The 12,377-nt window shown below is 32.7% G+C and overlaps 9 non-coding genes across 9 annotated transcripts; all 9 read left to right on the top strand.

The window, feature by feature from the left end:
• Positions 1-1,929: 1,929 nt before the first annotated feature.
• Positions 1,930-2,015, top strand: TRNAY-GUA (transfer RNA tyrosine (anticodon GUA)). The gene is given in 2 exon segments: positions 1,930-1,966; positions 1,980-2,015. It is a non-coding gene; the product is annotated as a tRNA-Tyr (tRNA).
• A 1,092-nt stretch (positions 2,016-3,107) lies between these two features.
• On the top strand, positions 3,108-3,193 carry TRNAY-GUA (transfer RNA tyrosine (anticodon GUA)). Its single transcript is given in 2 exon segments — positions 3,108-3,144; positions 3,158-3,193. It is a non-coding gene; the product is annotated as a tRNA-Tyr (tRNA).
• A 1,897-nt stretch (positions 3,194-5,090) lies between these two features.
• Positions 5,091-5,176, top strand: TRNAY-GUA (transfer RNA tyrosine (anticodon GUA)). The gene is given in 2 exon segments: positions 5,091-5,127; positions 5,141-5,176. It is a non-coding gene; the product is annotated as a tRNA-Tyr (tRNA).
• A 1,039-nt stretch (positions 5,177-6,215) lies between these two features.
• On the top strand, positions 6,216-6,301 carry TRNAY-GUA (transfer RNA tyrosine (anticodon GUA)). The gene is given in 2 exon segments: positions 6,216-6,252; positions 6,266-6,301. It is a non-coding gene; the product is annotated as a tRNA-Tyr (tRNA).
• A 944-nt stretch (positions 6,302-7,245) lies between these two features.
• Positions 7,246-7,331, top strand: TRNAY-GUA (transfer RNA tyrosine (anticodon GUA)). Its single transcript is given in 2 exon segments — positions 7,246-7,282; positions 7,296-7,331. It is a non-coding gene; the product is annotated as a tRNA-Tyr (tRNA).
• A 1,015-nt stretch (positions 7,332-8,346) lies between these two features.
• TRNAY-GUA (transfer RNA tyrosine (anticodon GUA)) lies at positions 8,347-8,432 on the top strand. The gene is given in 2 exon segments: positions 8,347-8,383; positions 8,397-8,432. It is a non-coding gene; the product is annotated as a tRNA-Tyr (tRNA).
• A 1,039-nt stretch (positions 8,433-9,471) lies between these two features.
• TRNAY-GUA (transfer RNA tyrosine (anticodon GUA)) lies at positions 9,472-9,557 on the top strand. Its single transcript is given in 2 exon segments — positions 9,472-9,508; positions 9,522-9,557. It is a non-coding gene; the product is annotated as a tRNA-Tyr (tRNA).
• A 941-nt stretch (positions 9,558-10,498) lies between these two features.
• TRNAY-GUA (transfer RNA tyrosine (anticodon GUA)) lies at positions 10,499-10,584 on the top strand. The gene is given in 2 exon segments: positions 10,499-10,535; positions 10,549-10,584. It is a non-coding gene; the product is annotated as a tRNA-Tyr (tRNA).
• A 1,038-nt stretch (positions 10,585-11,622) lies between these two features.
• TRNAY-GUA (transfer RNA tyrosine (anticodon GUA)) lies at positions 11,623-11,708 on the top strand. Its single transcript is given in 2 exon segments — positions 11,623-11,659; positions 11,673-11,708. It is a non-coding gene; the product is annotated as a tRNA-Tyr (tRNA).
• The last annotated feature ends 669 nt before the right edge of the window (positions 11,709-12,377 follow it).

Here is a 12,377-nt window from a genome sequence, read left to right as displayed (position 1 = left end):
CTTTTAATCTATCAATGAAACTCAAAACATAATAAATCATTGTTGAACATGGGACTCCACTCATAAGAGGGAGGTGAATTGTGTGTTTCATAAAAACTAACTTACAACTAAACATTAAACACCGGAGAGAAGAGATTAATCGTCCTTCCAAACAGCGGATTGAAGCAGTTAGTCTTATTTCCAAATAGTGACTTGAATAAAGTGTAATGCTAAACATATGAAAATATTTAACATGGGCTTCATCCCCCTCCATATCTCATAGTGAGTGATCTTGGTAAGCGACAAGTTTGTTAGTCGATTGTGAATATGACAAGCAATATTCATTACTTCTACCCCAAATGGATGTGGTATATGTTTGACATGGACCATAAGTCTCGACATTTCTTGCAAAGCACGATTCTTCCTTTTGACAATCTCATTCTACAGAGGTGTAACGAGGACAGATAACTCATGGAAATCCCTTAGTAGTGCAAAATCAAGAGAAGTCATAGTTCTCAAATTCTTTGTCATGGTCGTTTTGAATGCTAATGATCTTGTCAATCTCTTATCCTTTTTCATGTTCCAAACAAAGACAAAGAGTTTCAATTTCATGTTAACTTTGAATTAATTGATATAAACAAATTTTAATATAACTTATATAAATGTCTTTACTACATTAAAATAATAATCTTGGTCACCTCACCTACAAATACACACAAATTACATGCGGTGTTTTACACAATTGTATTCTTAGTTATAAAAAATGCAATCAACAACCGACCTTAGCTCAGTTGGTAGAGCGGAGGACTGTAGTTGTCAAACAGACATCCTTAGGTCACTGGTTTGAATCCGTTGGTCGGATTAAAATTTTACATTTCTCCTTTTATCTATCAGTGAAACTTAAAACATAATAAATCATTGTTGAACATGGGACTCCACTCATAAGAGGGAGGTGAATTGTGTGTTTCATAAAAACTGTAGTTTGAAAAACTTTTATCATTATTTTTAAATTTGAAAAAAAATTTAAATATGTTTTAATAAATTTGCAGTGGAAATATAAATAAGCAAAAATTTACATTTCTCTTTTAATCTATCAATGAAACTCAAAACATAATAAATCATTGTTGAACATGGGACTCCACTCTTTAGGTCACTGGTTCGAATCCGGTAGGTCGGATCAAAAATTTACATTTCTCTTTTAATCTATCAATGAAACTCAAAACATAATAAATCATTGTTGAACATGGGACTCCCTCATAAGAGGGAGTGAATTGTGTGTTTCATAAAAACTAACTTACAACTAAACATTAAACACCGGAGAGAAGAGATTAATCGTCCTTCCAAACAGCGGATTGAAGCAGTTAGTCTTATTTCCAAATAGTGACTTGAATAAAGTGTAATGCTAAACATATGAAAATATTTAACATGGGCTTCATCCCCCTCCATATCTCATAGTGAGTGATCTTGGTAAGCGACAAGTTTGTTAGTCGATTGTGAATATGACAAGCAATATTCATTACTTCTACCCCAAATGGATGTGGTATATGTTTGACATGGACCATAAGTCTCGACATTTCTTGCAAAGCACGATTCTTCCTTTTGACAATCTCATTCTACAGAGGTGTAACGAGGACAGATAACTCATGGGAAATCCCTTTAGTAGTGCAAAATCAAGAGAAGTCAAAGTTCTCAAATTCTTTGTCATGGTCGTTTTGAATGCTAATGATCTTGTCAATCTCTTATCCTTTTTCATGTTCCAAACAAAGACAAAGAGTTTCAATTTCATGTTAACTTTGAATTAATTGATATAAACAAAATTTTAATATAACTTATATAATGTCTTTACTACATTAAAATAATAATCTTGGTCACCTCACCTACAAATACACACAAATTACATGCGGTGTTTTACACAATTGTATTCTTAGTTATAAAAAATGCAATCAACAACCGACCTTAGCTCAGTTGGTAGAGCGGAGGACTGTAGTTGTCAAACAGACATCCTTAGGTCACTGGTTTGAATCCGGTTGGTCGGATTAAAATTTTACATTTCTCCTTTTATCTATCAGTGAAACTTAAAACATAATAAATCATTGTTGAACATGGGACTCCACTCATAAGAGGGAGGTGAATTGTGTGTTTCATAAAAACTGTAGTTTGAAAAACTTTTATCATTATTTTTAAATTTGAAAAAAAATTTAAATATGTTTTAATAAATTTGCAGTGGAAATATAAATAAGCAAAAATTTACATTTCTCTTTTAATCTATCAATGAAACTCAAAACATAATAAATCATTGTTGAACATGGGACTCCACTCTTTAGGTCACTGGTTCGAATCCGGTAGGTCGGATCAAAAATTTACATTTCTCTTTTAATCTATCAATGAAACTCAAAACATAATAAATCATTGTTGAACATGGGACTCCACTCATAAGAGGGAGGTGAATTGTGTGTTTCATAAAAACTAACTTACAACTAAACATTAAACACCGGAGAGAAGAGATTAATCGTCCTTCCAAACAGCGGATTGAAGCAGTTAGTCTTATTTCCAAATAGTGACTTGAATAAAGTGTAATGCTAAACATATGAAAATATTTAACATGGGCTTCATCCCCCTCCATATCTCATAGTGAGTGATCTTGGTAAGCGACAAGTTTGTTAGTCGATTGTGAATATGACAAGCAATATTCATTACTTCTACCCCAAATGGATGTGGTATATGTTTGACATGGACCATAAGTCTCGACATTTCTTGCAAAGCACGATTCTTCCTTTTGACAATCTCATTCTATAGAGGTGTAACGAGGACAGATAACTCATGGGAATCCCTTTAGTAGTGCAAAATCAAGAGAAGTCATAGTTCTCAAATTCTTTGTCATGGTCGTTTTGAATGCTAATGATCTTGTCAATCTCTTATCCTTTTTCATGTTCCAAACAAAGACAAAGAGTTTCAATTTCATGTTAACTTTGAATTAATTGATATAAACAAAATTTTAATATAACTTATATAAATGTCTTTACTACATTAAAATAATAATCTTGGTCACCTCACCTACAGAATACACACAAATTACATGCGGTGTTTTACACAATTGTATTCTTAGTTATAAAAAATGCAATCAACAACCGACCTTAGCTCAGTTGGTAGAGCGGAGGACTGTAGTTGTCAAACAGACATCCTTAGGTCACTGGTTTGAATCCGGTTGGTCGGATTAAAATTTTACATTTCTCCTTTTATCTATTAGTGAAACTTAAAACATAATAAATCATTGTTGAACATGGGACTCCACTCATAAGAGGGAGGTGAATTGTGTGTTTCATAAAAACTGTAGTTTGAAAAACTTTTATCATTATTTTTAAATTTGAAAAAAAATTTAAATATGTTTTAATAAATTAGCAGTGGAAATATAAATAAGCAAAAAATAGAGAGTTGATGATTAGAGATTATAACGCCAACAATTATAGAAGTTCGGTCAAAGTGAAGTGACCTAAATCTCTCTGCAAGATTTGATCTTGAGAGTATAGAATAATTCATATGAGTGGGTTTAAGTATTGAACTCCTTTATACAAGGGATATGAAGTTTCGAGCTAACTTATAACTAAACATTAAACACCGGAGAGAAGAGATTAATCGTCCTTCCAAACAGCGGATTGAAGCAGTTAGTCTTATTTCCAAATAGTGACTTGAATAAAGTGTAATGCTAAACATATGAAAATATTTAACACGGGCTTCATCCCCCTCCATATCTCATAGTGAGTGATCTTGGTAAGTGACAAGTTTGTTAGTCGATTGTGAATATGACAAGCAATATTCATTACTTCTACCCCAAATGGATGTGGTATATGTTTGACATGGACCATAAGTCTCGACATTTCTTGCAAAGCACGATTCTTCCTTTTGACAATCTCATTCTACAGAGGTGTAACGAGGACAGATAACTCATGGGAAATCCCTTTAGTAGTGCAAAATCAAGAGAAGTCATAGTTCTCAAATTCTTTGTCATGGTCGTTTTGAATGCTAATGATCTTGTCAATCTCTTATCCTTTTTCATGTTCCAAACAAAGACAAAGAGTTTCAATTTCATGTTAACTTTGAATTAATTGATATAAACAAATTTTAATATAACTTATATAAATGTCTTTACTACATTAAAATAATAATCTTGGTAACCTCACCTACACAATACACACAAATTACATGCGGTGTTTTACACAATTGTATTCTTAGTTATAAAAAATGCAATCAACAACCGACCTTAGCTTAGTTGGAAGAGCGGAGGACTGTAGTTGTCAAAAAGACATCTTAGGTCACTGGTTCGAATCCGGTAGGTCGGATCAAAATTTACATTTCTCTTTAATCTATCAATGAAACTCAAAACATAATAAATCATTGTTGAACATGGGACTCCACTCATAAGAGGGAGGTGAATTGTGTGTTTCATAAAAACTAACTTACAACTAAACATTAAACACCGGAGAGAAGAGATTAATCGTCCTTCCAAACAGCGGATTGAAGCAGTTAGTCTTATTTCCAAATAGTGACTTGAATAAAGTGTAATGCTAAACATATGAAAATATTTAACATGGGCTTCATCCCCCTCCATATCTCATAGTGAGTGATCTTGGTAAGCGACAAGTTTGTTAGTCGATTGTGAATATGACAAGCAATATTCATTACTTCTACCCCAAATGGATGTGGTATATGTTTGACATGGACCATAAGTCTCGACATTTCTTGCAAAGCACGATTCTTCCTTTTGACAATCTCATTCTACAGAGGTGTAACGAGGACAGATAACTCATGGGAAATCCCTTTAGTAGTGCAAAATCAAGAGAAGTCATAGTTCTCAAATTCTTTGTCATGGTCGTTTTGAATGCTAATGATCTTGTCAATCTCTTATCCTTTTCATGTTCCAAACAAAGACAAAGAGTTTCAATTTCATGTTAACTTTGAATTAATTGATATAAACAAAATTTTAATATAACTTATATAAATGTCTTTACTACATTAAAATAATAATCTTGGTCACCTCACCTACAGAATACACACAAATTACATGCGGTGTTTTACACAATTGTATTCTTAGTTATAAAAAATGCAATCAACAACCGACCTTAGCTCAGTTGGTAGAGCGGAGGACTGTAGTTGTCAAACAGACATCCTTAGGTCACTGGTTTGAATCCGGTTGGTCGGATTAAAATTTTACATTTCTCCTTTTATCTATCAGTGAAACTTAAAACATAATAAATCATTGTTGAACATGGGACTCCACTCATAAGAGGGAGGTGAATTGTGTGTTTCATAAAAACTGTAGTTTGAAAAACTTTTATCATTATTTTTAAATTTGAAAAAAAAATTAAATATGTTTTAATAAATTAGCAGTGGAAATATAAATAAGCAAAAAATTAAGAGTTGATGATTAGAGATTATAACGCCAACAATTATAGAAGTTCGGTCAAAGTGAAGTGACCTAAATCTCTCTGCAAGATTTGATCTTGAGAGTATAGAATAATTCATATGAGTGGGTTTAAGTATTGAACTCCTTTATACAAGGGATATGAAGTTTCGAGCTAACTTACAACTAAACATTAAACACCGGAGAGAAGAGATTAATCGTCCTTCCAAACAGCGGATTGAAGCAGTTAGTCTTATTTCCAAATAGTGACTTGAATAAAGTGTAATGCTAAACATATGAAAATATTTAACACGGGCTTCATCCCCCTCCATATCTCATAGTGAGTGATCTTGGTAAGCGACAAGTTTGTTAGTCGATTGTGAATATGACAAGCAATATTCATTACTTCTACCCCAAATGGATGTGGTATATGTTTGACATGGACCATAAGTCTCGACATTTCTTGCAAAGCACGATTCTTCCTTTTGACAATCTCATTCTACAGAGGTGTAACGAGGACAGATAACTCATGGGAAATCCCTTTAGTAGTGCAAAATCAAGAGAAGTCATAGTTCTCAAATTCTTTGTCATGGTCGTTTTGAATGCTAATGATCTTGTCAATCTCTTATCCTTTTTCATGTTCCAAACAAAGACAAAGAGTTTCAATTTCATGTTAACTTTGAATTAATTGATATAAACAAAATTTTAATATAACTTATATAAATGTCTTTACTACATTAAAATAATAATCTTGGTCACCTCACCTACAGAATACACACAAATTACATGCGGTGTTTTACACAATTGTATTCTTAGTTATAAAAAATGCAATCAACAACCGACCTTAGCTCAGTTGGTAGAGCGGAGGACTGTAGTTGTCAAACAGACATCCTTAGGTCACTGGTTCGAATCCGGTAGGTCGGATCAAAAATTTACATTTCTCTTTTAATCTATCACTTTTATCATTATTTTTAAATTTGAAATTTTTTTTAAATATGTTTTAATAAATTAGCAGTGGAAATATAAATAAGCAAAAAATAGAGAGTTGATGATTAGATGTTATAACGCCAACATTTATAGAAGTTCGGTCAAAGTGAAGTGACTTAAATCTCTCTGCAAGATTTGATCTTGAGAGTATAGAATAATTCATATGAGTGGGTTTAAGTATTGAACTCCTTTATACAAGGGATATGAAGTTTCGAGCTAACTTACAACTAAACATTAAACACCGGAGAGAAGAGATTAATCGTCCTTCCAAACAGCGGATTGAAGCAGTTAGTCTTATTTCCAAATAGTGACTTGAATAAAGTGTAATGCTAAACATATGAAAATATTTAACATGGGCTTCATCCCCCTCCATATCTCATAGTGAGTGATCTTGGTAAGCGACAAGTTTGTTAGTCGATTGTGAATATGACAAGCAATATTCATTACTTCTACCCCAAATGGATGTGGTATATGTTTGACATGGACCATAAGTCTCGACATTTCTTGCAAAGCACGATTCTTCCTTTTGACAATCTCATTCTACAGAGGTGTAACGAGGACAGATAACTCATGGGAAATCCCTTTAGTAGTGCAAAATCAAGAGAAGTCATAGTTCTCAAATTCTTTGTCATGGTCGTTTTGAATGCTAATGATCTTGTCAATCTCTTATCCTTTTTCATGTTCCAAACAAAGACAAAGAGTTTCAATTTCATGTTAACTTTGAATTAATTGATATAAACAAAATTTTAATATATAACTTATATAAATGTCTTTACTACATTAAAATAATAATCTTGGTCACCTCACCTACAGAATACACACAAATTACATGCGGTGTTTTACACAATTGTATTCTTAGTTATAAAAAATGCAATCAACAACCGACCTTAGCTCAGTTGGTAGAGCGGAGGACTGTAGTTGTCAAACAGACATCCTTAGGTCACTGGTTCGAATCCGGTAGGTCGGATCAAAATTTACATTTCTCTTTTATCTATCAATGAAACTCAAAACATAATAAATCATTGTTGAACATGGGACTCCACTCATAAGAGGGAGGTGAATTGTGTGTTTCATAAAACTGTAGTTTGAAAAACTTTTATCATTATTTGTAATTTGAAAAAAATTTTAAATATGTTTTAATAAATTAGCAGTGGAAATATAAATAAGCAAAAAATAGAGAGTTGATGATTAGAGATTATAACGCCAACAATTATAGAAGTTCGGTCAAAGTGAAGTGACCTAAATCTCTCTGCAAGATTTGATCTTGAGAGTGGGTTTAAGTATTGAACTCCTTTATACAATGGATATGAAGTTTCGAGCTAACTTACAACTAAACATTAAACACCGGAGAGAAGAGATTAATCGTCCTTCCAAACAGCGGATTGAAGCAGTTAGTCTTATTTCCAAATAGTGACTTGAATAAAGTGTAATGCTAAACATATGAAAATATTTAACATGGGCTTCATCCCCCTCCATATCTCATAGTGAGTGATCTTGGTAAGCGACAAGTTTGTTAGTCGATTGTGAATATGACAAGCAATATTCATTACTTCTACCCCAAATGGATGTGGTATATGTTTGACATGGACCATAAGTCTCGACATTTCTTGCAAAGCACGATTCTTCCTTTTGACAATCTCATTCTACAGAGGTGTAACGAGGACAGATAACTCATGGGAAATCCCTTTAGTAGTGCAAAATCAAGAGAAGTCATAGTTCTCAAATTCTTTGTCATGGTCGTTTTGAATGCTAATGATCTTGTCAATCTCTTATCCTTTTTAATGTTCCAAACAAAGACAAAGAGTTTCAATTTCATGTTAACTTTGAATTAATTGATATAAACAAAATTTTAATATAACTTATATAAATGTCTTTACTACATTAAAATAATAATCTTGGTCACCTCACCTACAAAATACACACAAATTACATGCGGTGTTTTACACAATTGTATTCTTAGTTATAAAAAATGCAATCAACAACCGACCTTAGCTCAGTTGGTAGAGCGGAGGACTGTAGTTGTCAAACAGACATCCTTAGGTCACTGGTTTGAATCCGGTTGGTCGGATTAAAATTTTACATTTCTCTTTTTATCTATCAATGAAACTCAAAACATAATAAATCATTGTTGAACATGGGACTCCACTCATAAGAGGGAGGTGAATTGTGTGTTTCATAAAAACTGTAGTTTGAAAAACTTTTATCATTATTTTTTAATTTGAAAAACATTTTAAATATGTTTTAATAAATTAGCAGTGGAAATATAAATAAGCAAAAATAGAGAGTTGATGATTAGAGATTATAACGCCAGCAATTATAGAAGTTCGGTCAAAGTGAAGTGACCTAAATCTCTCTGCAAGATTTGATCTTGAGAGTATAGAATAATTCACATGAGTGGGTTGAACTATTGAACTCCTTTATACAAGGGATATGAAGTTTCGAGCTAACTTACAACTAAACATTAAACACCGGAGAGAAGAGATTAATCGTCCTTCCAAACAGCGGATTGAAGCAGTTAGTCTTATTTCCAAATAGTGACTTGAATAAAGTGTAATGCTAAACATATGAAAATATTTAACATGGGCTTCATCCCCTCCATATCTCATAGTGAGTGATCTTGGTAAGCGACAAGTTTGTTAGTCGATTGTGAATATGACAAGCAATATTCATTACTTCTACCCCAAATGGATGTGGTATATGTTTGACATGGACCATAAGTCTCGACATTTCTTGCAAAGCACGATTCTTCCTTTTGACAATCTCATTCTACAGAGGTGTAACGAGGACAGATAACTCATGGGAAATCCCTTTAGTAGTGCAAAATCAAGAGAAGTCATAGTTCTCAAATTCTTTGTCATGGTCGTTTTGAATGCTAATGATCTTGTCAATCTCTTATCCTTTTTCATGTTCCAAACAAAGACAAAGAGTTTCAATTTCATGTTAACTTTGAATTAATTGATATAAACAAAATTTTAATATATAACTTATATAAATGTCTTTACTACATTAAAATAATAATCTTGGTCACCTCACCTACAGAATACACACAAATTACATGCGGTGTTTTACACAATTGTATTCTTAGTTATAAAAAATGCAATCAACAACCGACCTTAGCTCAGTTGGTAGAGCGGAGGACTGTAGTTGTCAAACAGACATCCTTAGGTCACTGGTTTGAATCCGGTAGGTCGGATCAAAAATTTACATTTCTCTTTTAATCTATCACTTTTATCATTATTTTTAAATTTGAATTTTTTTTTAAATATGTTTTAATAATTAGCAGTGGAAATATAAATAAGCAAAAAATAGAGAGTTGATCATTAGATGTTATAACGCCAAGATTTATAGAAGTTCGGTCAAAGTGAAGTGACTTAAATCTCTCTGCAAGATTTGATCTTGAGAGTGTAGAATAATTCATATGAGTGGGTTTAAGTATTGAACTCCTTTATACAAGGGATATGAAGTTTCGAGCTAACTTACAACTAAACATTAAACACCGGAGAGAAGAGATTAATCGTCCTTCCAAACAGCGGATTGAAGCAGTTAGTCTTATTTCCAAATAGTGACTTGAATAAAGTGTAATGCTAAACATATGAAAATATTTAACATGGGCTTCATCCCCCTCCATATCTCATAGTGAGTGATCTTGGTAAGCGACAAGTTTGTTAGTCGATTGTGAATATGACAAGCAATATTCATTACTTCTACCCCAAATGGATGTGGTATATGTTTGACATGGACCATAAGTCTCGACATTTCTTGCAAAGCACGATTCTTCCTTTTGACAATCTCATTCTACAGAGGTGTAACGAGGACAGATAACTCATGGGAAATCCCTTTAGTAGTGCAAAATCAAGAGAAGTCATAGTTCTCAAATTCTTTGTCATGGTCGTTTTGAATGCTAATGATCTTGTCAATCTCTTATCCTTTTTCATGTTCCAAACAAAGACAAAGAGTTTCAATTTCATGTTAACTTTGAATTAATTGATATAAACAAAATTTTAATATAACTTATATAAATGTCTTTACTACATTAAAATAATAATCTTGGTCACCTCACCTACAGAATACACACAAATTACATGCGGTGTTTTACACAATTGTATTCTTAGTTATAAAAAATGCAATCAACAACCGACCTTAGCTCAGTTGGTAGAGCGGAGGACTGTAGTTGTCAAACAGACATCCTTAGGTCACTGGTTCGAATCCGGTAGGTCGGATTAAAAATTTACATTTCTCTTTTAATCTATCAATGAAACTCAAAACATAATAAATCATTGTTGAACATGGGACTCCACTCATAAGAGGGAGGTGAATTGTGTGTTTCATAAAAACTGTAGTTTGAAAAACTTTTATCATTATTTTTAAATTTGAAAAACATTTTAAATATGTTTTAATAAATTAGCAGTGGAAATATAAATAAGCAAAAATAGAGAGTTGATGATTAGAGATTATAACGCCAACAATTATAGAAGTTCGGTCAAAGTGAAGTGACCTAAATCTCTCTGCAAGATTTGATCTTGAGAGTATAGAATAATTCATATGAGTGGGTTGAACTATTGAACTCCTTTATACAAGGGATATGAAGTTTCGAGCTAACTTACAACTAAACATTAAACACCGGAGAGAAGAGATTAATCGTCCTTCCAAACAGCGGATTGAAGCAGTTAGTCTTATTTCCAAATAGTGACTTGAATAAAGTGTAATGCTAAACATATGAAAATATTTAACATGGGCTTCATCCCCCTCCATATCTCATAGTGAGTGATCTTGGTAAGCGACAAGTTTGTTAGTCGATTGTGAATATGACAAGCAATATTCATTACTTCTACCCCAAATGGATGTGGTATATGTTTGACATGGACCATAAGTCTCGACATTTCTTGCAAAGCACGATTCTTCCTTTTGACAATCTCATTCTACAGAGGTGTAACGAGGACAGATAACTCATGGGAAATCCCTTTAGTAGTGCAAAATCAAGAGAAGTCATAGTTCTCAAATTCTTTGTCATGGTCGTTTTGAATGCTAATGATCTTGTCAATCTCTTATCCTTTTTCATGTTCCAAACAAAGACAAAGAGTTTCAATTTCATGTTAACTTTGAATTAATTGATATAAACAAAATTTTAATATAACTTATATAAATGTCTTTACTACATTAAAATAATAATCTTGGTCACCTCACCTACAGAATACACACAAATTACATGCGGTGTTTTACACAATTGTATTCTTAGTTATAAAAAATGCAATCAACAACCGACCTTAGCTCAGTTTGTAGAGCGGAGGACTGTAGTTGTCAAACAGACATCCTTAGGTCACTGGTTCGAATCCGGTAGGTCGGATCAAAAATTTACATTTCTCTTTTAATCTATCAATGAAACTCAAAACATAATAAATCATTGTTGAACATGGGACTCCACTCATAAGAGGGAGGTGAATTGTGTGTTTCATAAAAACTGTAGTTTGAAAAACTTTTATCATTATTTGTAAGTTTGAAAAAAAAATTAAATATGTTTTAATAAATTAGCAGTGGAAATATAAATAAGCAAAAAATAGAGAGTTGATGATTAGAGATTATAACGCCAACAATTATAGAAGTTCGGTCAAAGTGAAGTGACATAAATCTCTTTGCAAGATTTGATCTTGAGAGTGGGTTTAAGTATTGAACTCCTTTATACAATGGATATGAAGTTTCGAGCTAACTTACAACTAAACATTAAACACCGGAGAGAAGAGATTAATCGTCCTTCCAAACAGCGGATTGAAGCAGTTAGTCTTATTTCCAAATAGTGACTTGAATAAAGTGTAATGCTAAACATATGAAAATATTTAACATGGGCTTCATCCCCCTCCATATCTCATAGTGAGTGATCTTGGTAAGCGACAAGTTTGTTAGTCGATTGTGAATATGACAAGCAATATTCATTACTTCTACCCCAAATGGATGTGGTATATGTTTGACATGGACCATAAGTCTCGACATTTCTTGCAAAGCACGATTCTTCCTTTTG

This window comes from Lathyrus oleraceus, chromosome 5, assembly GCF_024323335.1.
Source record: "Lathyrus oleraceus cultivar Zhongwan6 chromosome 5, CAAS_Psat_ZW6_1.0, whole genome shotgun sequence".
Classification (NCBI taxonomy): domain Eukaryota; kingdom Viridiplantae; phylum Streptophyta; class Magnoliopsida; order Fabales; family Fabaceae; genus Lathyrus; species Lathyrus oleraceus.
This window is presented reverse-complemented; position numbering and strand designations above follow the sequence as displayed.